This window comes from Macaca thibetana, chromosome 10 (genome assembly GCF_024542745.1).
Source record: "Macaca thibetana thibetana isolate TM-01 chromosome 10, ASM2454274v1, whole genome shotgun sequence".
NCBI lineage: Eukaryota > Metazoa > Chordata > Mammalia > Primates > Cercopithecidae > Macaca > Macaca thibetana.
The window spans coordinates 20,499,709-20,509,257 of NC_065587.1; the positions used below are offsets into that span (position 1 = coordinate 20,499,709).

Here is a 9,549-nt window from a genome sequence, read left to right on the forward strand (position 1 = left end):
CTTACCTCATTTAACAGCTTGGGAAACTGAGGCCCAGACAAGGCATGGCTTATCCAAAGTTGTTAGTGGCATGACAGATGTGGAGTGCCCATTGCCTGGCACATGGAAAGTGCTTAGCTGTGCCCTCCCCTTATGGCCTGGAATTAATGCAGAGCTAGGCCGAGGAGTCTGTGGGCATCTCATCTCCCAGAGCCATACCTCGGCTCCCTCAACACTCAAGTCTCTGAGAGAGAGAAAGCAGAATGTCCCCAGTCTCTCTCCTTACCCGGAGGCAAAGGCACCAGGCCTGTTAAAGACATTTAAGGACTTTGCTCTGCCCTTGGTGTGGCCCCCACCATAGAGGTCTGCTGCAGGGTGCAGAGTGAGGGTTGAGGCCCCCAGTGCCCACCTCTGCAGAGAGTTTTCAGGCAGCTCTGCCCTGGTTAGTCTCACTGGCTTCTGGCCTGGGGCAGGACAGGGCTGCCTTCCTCACTGGATATATGGCTAAGATCTTTATATAAGACCCTTCCAGGGCCAGGATGTTCTTTCCAGGGTAGAGCCTACTCAAAGGAAACTATTATAGAAGAATACCATCTTGTTCAGGAGCGGTGGCTCATGCCTATAATCCCAGTACTTTGGGAAGCCAAGGCAGGCAGATCACCTGAGGTCAGGAGTTCGAGACTAGCCTGGCCACCATGGTGAAACCCCATCTCTACTAAAAATACAACAATTAGCCAGGTGTGGTGGTGTGCATCTGTAGTCCCAGCTACTCAGGAGGCTGAGGTGGGAGAATTGCTTGAACCCGGGAGGCAGAGGATGCAGTGAGCCGATATCATGCCATTGCACTCCAGTCTCGGGTGACAGAGCAAGACTCCTTCTAAAAAAAAAAAAAAAGAAAAGAAACACAGCCTTTTATATTGGTTCAGCAACTTACAGTTCACAAGGTACCTTCAGATCTAGCTTGTCACTTAAGCATGGGACAATTCTGTAAGGTAGGCAGGTCAGGTGACTCATTGAGGAGCCTGAGGGAGAGGTGGTCATAGGTGGACACGTGCAGAGTTGGGACTTAAACCCAAGTTTGTGGTTTCTAGGCTGAATGTTCCCAGGCCAAGGTGTGGACGGGCCTGGGAACTGCCTGCAGAAGTTACCCAGGAAAGTACACGATCACCTTCACCCAACAGGATACAGCCCTCCCCGCATCTGAAGTTACCCAAATAAAAGCCTCAGTAAAGAACCCTTCCCCAGGCCTGTGCCTCCCAGGTTCAACAGCTGCCTCTTTCTTCTTCCTCCACTGAGACTTAACCTACCTCCGGCCCACCGTAAAACAGCTAGTTAATGTGATCATATAAATCCTAAATAGGCCCAGGCTGGGTGGCTCATGCCTGTAATCCCAGCACTTTGGGAGGCCGAGGTGGGCAGATCACCTGAGGTCTGGAGTTCAAGACCTGTCTGGCCAACATGGTGAACCCCGTATCTACTAAACATACCAAAAAAAAAAAAAAAAAAAATTAGCCGGGCATGGTGGCGCACACCTATAGTCCCAGCTACTTGGGAGGCTGAGGCAGGAGAATCGCTTGAACCCAGGAAGTGGAGGCTGCAGTGACCCAAGATCGCACCATTGCATTCCAGCCTAGGCAACAAAGCAAGACTCTGTCTCAAAAAAAAAAAAACAAAACAAAACCAACTAACTGGTCTCAGTGGCTCATGCCTGTAATCCCAGAACTTTGGGAGGCCGAGGCAGGTGGATTACCTGAGTTCAGGAGCTTGAGACCAGCCTGGCCATGGTGAAACGCCATCTCTACTAAAAATACAAAAATTAACCGGGCCTGGTAGCGGGCACCTGTAATCCCAGCTACTTGGGATGTTGAGACAGGAGAATTGTTTGAACCCAGGAGGCAGAGGCTGCAGTGAGCCAAGATTGCGCCACTGCAGTCCACTCTGGGCAACAAGAGTGAAACTCTGTCTCAAAAAACAAAACAAAACAAAACAAAACAAAATAAAAAACCTGAATAAATAATCTGGTGAAGTCCTTGGAGCTGGCTACCGAGAGAGAGTCCCTCCCTCCCATCCCCACTTTTTCTCCATCCCCTAATCCCTGCCCTACAGTTCTTCCTCCCTGCTAGGTATGTTGCACCCCTGCTCAAGAATCTTCGATGGCTCCCTGGTTCCTTCCTGAGTCAACTCAATCCCACTGATCTGCATCTGAGGCCTACCCCCACCCCATCCCAGCGTTCCCTGTGGCACCAAGGGCCACTTGCCCCCTCCACACACTTTATTTCAGTCTGAGAAGCTTCCCACTGTCCTTTAGACACACCTCTGCACTCCTGCTTCTGTGAGAGTTGCTGCTGTGTCCTGTATCCTCCTGCCAGGTCTTCCCCAGCCCTCAAGACTCTGATCAAATACTGTTTCCAGGAGCTTCTCCCTGAGCTACCCTCTGCCAACCAGATGTCCCCTTTCCTGGCCTTGGTGTGGACTATTTTGCATTGTAGTGGCAACTATCAGGGAACAGTGTGGCCCAACAGGAAGAACCAGGTCTCCCGGGTCAGGCAGGCTGGAGGGGAGAGCCTTCTGTGATGGATATATCTTGCTGGGGACTTTGGTTAGGGGAACACAGAGTGTGAACAACTTAAAGAAGGCTGGTGGCACGCAGAGATCTAGGAGAAGCGTTGGGGTGGCAGTCCTAGTGCTGACAGAGCCCTGTGCTTCAGATTCTTCTTGGGGGGAAGCTCTGTGCACAGAAAGGAGCACTAGACTGGGAGTCCGGTGTGTGAACTGGAGACCATGTCCTTGCTTAATGTGCTGCCGTGACTATTCTGCAAGGCGCACATTTGGGGGTCTCCTCAGGGCTGCTGGCCCGTGCCTTCTAGACCTTGGTTGTTTCCTCACTAAAATGAGGGCACTGGCCTTGAGATCAGAGGCCTCCTGCGTGCCCTGGCCTCAGAATCTGTGGTGCCAGGGGGAAGGGGGTGGCAAAGAGATTGGCTCTGTGATTTGAGAGTTGGAAAGAACAGTCTTTTAAACCCTTCAACAAATATTTGTGGAACACTCCACTTCCACGGGGCCAGGGCAGCAGGAACTCTCTGGAAAGCCCTTGTGCCTGCAGGCAGCCATGCAGAAAAGCCCTGGCCCCAGCCTCCTCCCCTCCTCCCAGCCCAGCCCTGGGGGGCTTGCAGCCGCCTCAAGTCACCTGCCTCCTCTGGGTGTCTGTGATCTGGTGAGAGAACTAATCCCATCGCTGTGAAAATTGCAAGTGAAGTAATGGCTGGGGAAGAGGTGGGCGCACACAGGTGAGGGATTATTATGACTATTGTGTTGCTTCTGAAGGCACATCAGAGAGTGAGAAACTCAGCCTGTCTGGCTCCTCCCCTGAGCCCCATTTCCTCCTCACTTCCGCAGTCCAGCCTGGCTTTGCAAAGAAACAAAATCCTCTCCCCACCCCACTTCCCACACTTGAACCCCTGATTAAGTCCTTTACCTTCCTGGGTATCACTGTCTAATCCCTAAGCCCTTTCTCACCAGTCTCCAGTTGTCTCCAAGAGCCAAATCCCTTTAGAATGATGTGGCCCAGATAGCTGTGAGCACAGAGGCAGGGGGCAGGGAGCTGGGACCTCAGGACTCCCCCAGAGGGGAGGGGAGGGCCGGAGGGGTGCTGGGGGCCCCTGCTGTGGCTTTGGCGCTAGCTGGCAGGGGCCTGGAGACTTCCCTTGGGAAGGATGGGTTGCCATTTCCACCCCAAATAGAGCTAAAATAGAGTCCAGATTCCATAGGCAAGCTTGTTCCCACGCCAGTGACCTCTCAGAGCAGAATGGCATAGGGGTGGGCCCACCAACTCTGGAACCAGACTACCTGGGTTTGGGTCCTGGTTCTATAACTTAGCAAAGTTACTTGACCTCTGCCTCAATTTCTCATCTGTAAAGTGGCAGTGATAATCTTACTACCTCATATGATTGGAATGAGATTAAATGAGCTAATTCATAAAAAGAACGTTGAAGAGTACCTGGAACACAGTGAAGCTATTGGCTGGTTTTTTTTTTTTTTTTTAATTTTTTGTGGGTTTTTTTTTAGAGATGGGGGTCTCACTATGCTGCCCAGGCTGGTCTTGAACTCTTGGCCTCAAGTGATCTTCCCACCTTGGCCACCCAAAGTGCTGGGATTACAGGTGTGACCCACTGTACCCAGCTGGTATCAACTGTTTTGACTTGCATTTTCTGTTCCTTCTCTTGAATATTCTTGCCATTCAGGTGCTAGCCCACACACCAGCTCTTAGAGGGGTCTCCCTTCCCTGGTAATGAGGCTGAAGTGGCCTCTGGCCACCAGCACCTCTCTGATGCTATTTTATCTCGTTCCTGTGGCACCTACTGTGGCCCGAAATGATCTTGCTTGTGTATGTGGTTATGGTTTTCTATCTGTTCTCAAGGGCAGAAACCATTGCTGGTTACGGTCACTGCTCCATGCCCAGTGCCTAGCACCGAGAAGACCTTTGATATCCATTTGTGGGAATGACACTCACCCTGTCCCTGAGAGCTGGGCCCAAGGAAGGAGCAGGAATCCCTAGACTTTGTAGCCCATGCCACAATTACGCTGCGGCTACTTTGCATCTGCCCTGTGTGATCTTGAGTGAGTTGTCGACCCTCTGAGCATCTGGGTGAGTGGAGGGAGGTGGCAGATGGAACTAAACAATCAAGGGACACTTTAAGATCTTTGAAGACAACTTATTTTATGTGCTGGAGCTCATGTCCATAAGGTAAAGGGATCTTAGGGACCTCCATGTTCTAAAAATACCACCACCTCAGGCCTGGCCGTCCCTGTTGCCACTGGGCTGAAGCCCCCACTGATGGTGACACATTCCGTCGAGTTAGGCATTGTCTTCTTCAAGGCCCTTTTTGTACAAAATGAAGCCACTGGGCCCCATGTGGCCACATTCCCCAGGGACCAGCCTGCCACCTGGTGGCAGCTTGATTACCTTGGCCTCTTCCTCATTGGTGGGGCCCAGGTTCATGCTCACTGGGACAGACACATACTCTAGATGTGGATTTGCCTTCCCTGCCCTTCATCCTTCTGCCAGCATCACCATCTGTGTACTCATGGAATGCCTCATCCATTTGTATGGCATTTGCACAGCCTGGTGTGTGACCAAATAACTCATTTCACAGCAAAGGAAGAGAAGCAGAGGGCTCAGGTTCACAAAATTCACTGGCCTTATCATACACCCCATTCCTGGTACCAATTTTAAAACATTTCATCCTCATCACCACCCGCTTCCACCGCTGAGCTAACATAATCCATGCCTCACACTTTCATTAATAGCTTTATTTCTTCCTAGGTCCACAGCAACTTTACAGAGTAAGGAAAGACAGAGGAATTGGGGCCTTCTCCATGCAGGTCTCTGCCCAGCCCAGGGCCAGGAAACCTTGCATCCCAAGAAACAAGCTACTTGGAATCACAGCATGTCTGATGAAAGGCCCTCCCAAGTCATTTAGTCCAGGCTCCCATTTTACAACTGGGGACGAAGGCCAAGAAAATGGAAGTGGGTCGCCGGTTGTGGCGGCTCATGCCTGTAATCCCAGCACTTTGGGAGGCTGAGGCGGGCGGATCACGAGGTCAGGAGATCGAGACCATCCCATCCCGGCTCACACAGTGAAACCCCGTCTCTACTAAAAATACAAAAAACTAGCTGGGTGTGATGGCGGGCGCCTGTAGTCCCAGCTACTCGGGAGGCTGAGGCAGGAGAATGGTGTGAACCAAGGAGGTGGAGCTTGCAGTGAGCCGAGATCGCGCCACTGCACTCCAGCCTGGGCGACAGAGCGAGACTCCGTCTCAAAAAAAAAAAAAAAAAAAAAGAAAATGGAAGTGGCTTGCCCAGAGGCCCATGGTGAGAGAGTGACAGCCCTGTCCTCTCTAGCTCCCCACCCTCTCTTGGGAGCTTGGATCTGTGGGTTGGGCTACTCCAGAGAGAGCCCACAGGGCTGAGCGTCCTGTCGTCCATCCCTGGGAGCAGGGCGGCCTGCTTGTCTCTTAGCTGGCATCCCTTCCCTCCCTTCTGGGGTCCTCCAGTCCCCTCCTACTCAGACACTCCACCCCTAGGCAGGGCCTCAAGGTCACTCATCTCCTTGCAGTCAATCTCCCATCCTTGGCGGCCTCACTTCCTGGGCTTACACTGTACCCTGCCCCCCGCCAGCACTGGCTCCAATCTTCACTGTTTCTTTACTCACCCCCTAACCCTCCTCACCCCCAAAGCAGCAGAAAGCCCCTGGCTGGGCTGAGCTACACCCACCCACACTGGGATGACATCTTCCAGCTCTTGTCCCTTCTGGGATAACCAGGGGTTACCCCATGGAAGAACACACCACAGGGAACTGGTTACCCACCAAGTTTGCAAGGGGGCTCCGGCTCCCACTGATGGAAAGCTAGGATGTGGGTATTAGTGGGGAAGCAGAACTATGTTCTAGGTGGGGGACAAGCGTAAACAAGGACCTGCATCTGGTTGGAGTGTGTATGTTGAGGGGTGACTAGGTCCGTGGGGTGAGGGGTAGGGAGAAAGTGGGGATGGGGCAGGCAGAACATGGAGTCAAAGACCTGGCTGATTACAGGGTGTATCCTTGCAACCCTGTTGTTGGGGCTGACAGATGGGCTGGAACAGTCACAGAACTGGAAAAGCAAGCCTCTCCACAGGCACCACAGGGGTTCCACGGTGCATTTTGTAGCTTATGAAGAGTGATTTCATACGTATGAGAGAATATTAGTGGCCGGGCGCGGTGGCTCACGCCTGTAATCCCAGTGCTTTGGGAGGCCGAGGTGGGTGGATCACGAGGTCAAGAGATCGAGACCATCCTGGTCAACATGATGAAACCCCGTCTCTATTAAAAATATAAAAATTAGCTGGGTGTGGTGGCGGGCGCCTGTAGTCCCAGCTACTCGGGAGGCTGAGGCAGGAGAATCGCTTGAACCCAGGAGGCAGAGGTTGCATTGAGCCGAGATTATGCCATTGCACTCTAGCCTGGGCAACAGAGCGAGACACCATCTCAAAAAACAAAAAACAAAAAAGGTTAGTAACGTATCCAAGTAGTGATCCCTTATCCTTGGGCAATACGTTCCAAGATCCTCAGTGGATGCCCGAAACCTCAGGTAGTGCTGAACACATACTGTGTTTCTTCAATCTGATAACTCTGAGGCCTGTAAGTGACTAACAGGTGGTAACATTTACAGCGTGGGGAAGATTCACATCCAGAGTGGGATGGAGAGGAAGGGCAAGAGATTTCATCACGCTATTCAGAATGGCATGCAATTTAAAACTTACGAATTGTTTATTTCTGGAATTTTCCATTTAATATTTTTTTGGACCTTGGTTGGCTGAAGGTAACTAAAACCTCAGGTAAGAGGAGACTACTGTAGACCGATGGAACAGAACAGAGAATCTAGCTACGTGCAGTGGCTAATGCCTATAATCCCAGCACTTTGGAAGGCTGAGGCAGGCAGATCCCTTGAGTCCAGGAGTTCGAGACCAGCCTGGGCAACATGCCGAAACCCTGTCTCTACAAAAAAAAAAAAAAAAAGAATTAGCTGGGTATAGTGGCACACCCCTGTGGTCTCAGCTACTTTGGCGGCTGAGGAGGGAGAATCCCTTGACCCTGGGAGGTGGAGGTTGCAATGAGCTGAGATGGCACCACTGCACTCCAGCCTGGACGACAGAGAGAGACCCTGTATCAAAAATAAACAAATACATAAATAATTTTTTGATGCTTAAACTTTTACTTTTCTTATTTATGTCTTTAATCTATATGGAATTCATATTTTGTATATGATGTGTATGTAATAGGGGTCTAATTTCATTTCTTTTCCTAATGGCTAATTGAATTTCTTAGCACAATTTACCAAACAGTCCATGATACTGCCTCCTTCTATCTCCACAAACACAGTGCTTCCTCTGACGTACACCATCTTTAGATGTGTGGGTCAGTTTCTGGCCTATTTCATGTTCCATTTGTCTGTCTTTAGGCTGATATCGGGGGCTGTCGTATATTCCCATCTCACGCTTCTTCAGGAGCAACTTGGTCATCCCATATCAGTGTTCATACAGGTGTTCACTGTAAAATTATTTCAATATTTCTGGAGAAAAAAGAGGTTGTGGCTCATCTGACCCTTGCCCTTATATCACCATACAATTTTTTTTTTTTTTTTTTTTTGAGACAGTCTCGCTCTGTTGCCCGGGCTGGAGTGCAGTGGCACCAACTCAGCTCACTGCAAGCTCCACCTCCCGGGTTCATGCCTCAGCCTCCCGAGTAGCTGGGACTACAGGTGCCCTCCACCATACCCGGCTAATTTTTTGTATTTTTAGTAGAGACGGGGTTTCGCCGCCTTAGTCAGGATGGTCTCAATCTCCTGATCCCGTGATCCACCCACCTTGGCCTCCCAAAGTGCTGGGATTACAGGCGTGAGCCACCGCACCTGGCCCACCATACAATTTTTAAAGGCTCAGGTTTCAGATTGAGCCAGCTCCCAGCAGCCCCAACCCTTGGAGAAACGGACAATAGTGGGACAGTAGTTAGTAGTTAGGACAGTAGTTAGTAGTTAGGACAGTAGTGGGACTTCCACATTCCAGTAGACATTTGAGTTATTTGCTGGGGGTGAGGCAGGGTTGATTTTACACGGTCCTTATGTATGTATGTATATGTGTATGTATGTATGTACGTATGTATGTATGTATGTTGAGACGGAGTTTCACTCTTGTTGCCCAGGCTGGAGTTCAATGGCACCGCAACTCCGCCTCCCGGGTTCAAGCGATTCTCTTGCTTCAGCCTTCTGAATAGCTGGGATTAGAGGCATGCACCACCACGCCCGGCTGATTTTGTATTTTTAGTAGAGATGGGGGCGTTTCTCCATGTTGATCAGGCTGGTCTCGAACTCCCGACCTCAGGTGATCTGCCTACCTCGGCCTCCCAAAGTGCTGGGATTACAGGTGTTAGCCACCGCGCCCGGCCTATGGTGCCCATTTCACAGATGAGGGAAGTGACCCAGCCTCTCAGTCCTACTGAGGCACTGGGTCCCTGCCTGCTTCATCTTGCCTTGCCCCCCTGCCCCTTCATCTCCCCCGTCGGCTTCCCATGCCAGTCTCTGGTTCTCTGCCTCCTGCTGTTTAGTGGGGTCGAGACAGGGAGGACCGGGGAAGAGAGGGACGTGACTTGGCCCTGGCCACCCCGTGGGTCAGTGGGGCTGCCGCAGAATAAGGGCCTGCCACCAGGTCCCTTAGACATCCCTTGCTCCTGCCCTTCTCGGGCTCTGATCGTGTCTCTGCTCCCCCAGGTCGCCCTTTTCAACTATTTTCCTGTCTGCCCCGCTGACGCGTCCGCCGCCGGAACACCCCGCTGGCTGCGAGAACCTCCTCTCTCTGACTTCCCGCCTTCCTGCTGCGATCCCGGTTCCGCCCCTCTCCAGCACCCTCGGCCGCTAGCGCCTAAGCTCTCCGCGGCCACCAGGGGGCGCCCGCGGCCAAGTCTGGGCGCGGGAGACGCCAAGCGCCCACCCCGTTCCTCCTGGTGCCCCTCCCCGTCCGGCCGCGGCCCCGCCCCTCCC

The 9,549-nt window shown here is 51.9% G+C and overlaps 1 protein-coding gene across 1 annotated transcript in view; it reads left to right on the forward strand.

The window, feature by feature from the left end:
* TBC1D10A (TBC1 domain family member 10A) overlaps positions 1-9,549 on the forward strand; it is a 139,871-nt gene that overhangs the window by 35,874 nt on the left and 94,448 nt on the right. The window lies entirely within an intron of this gene.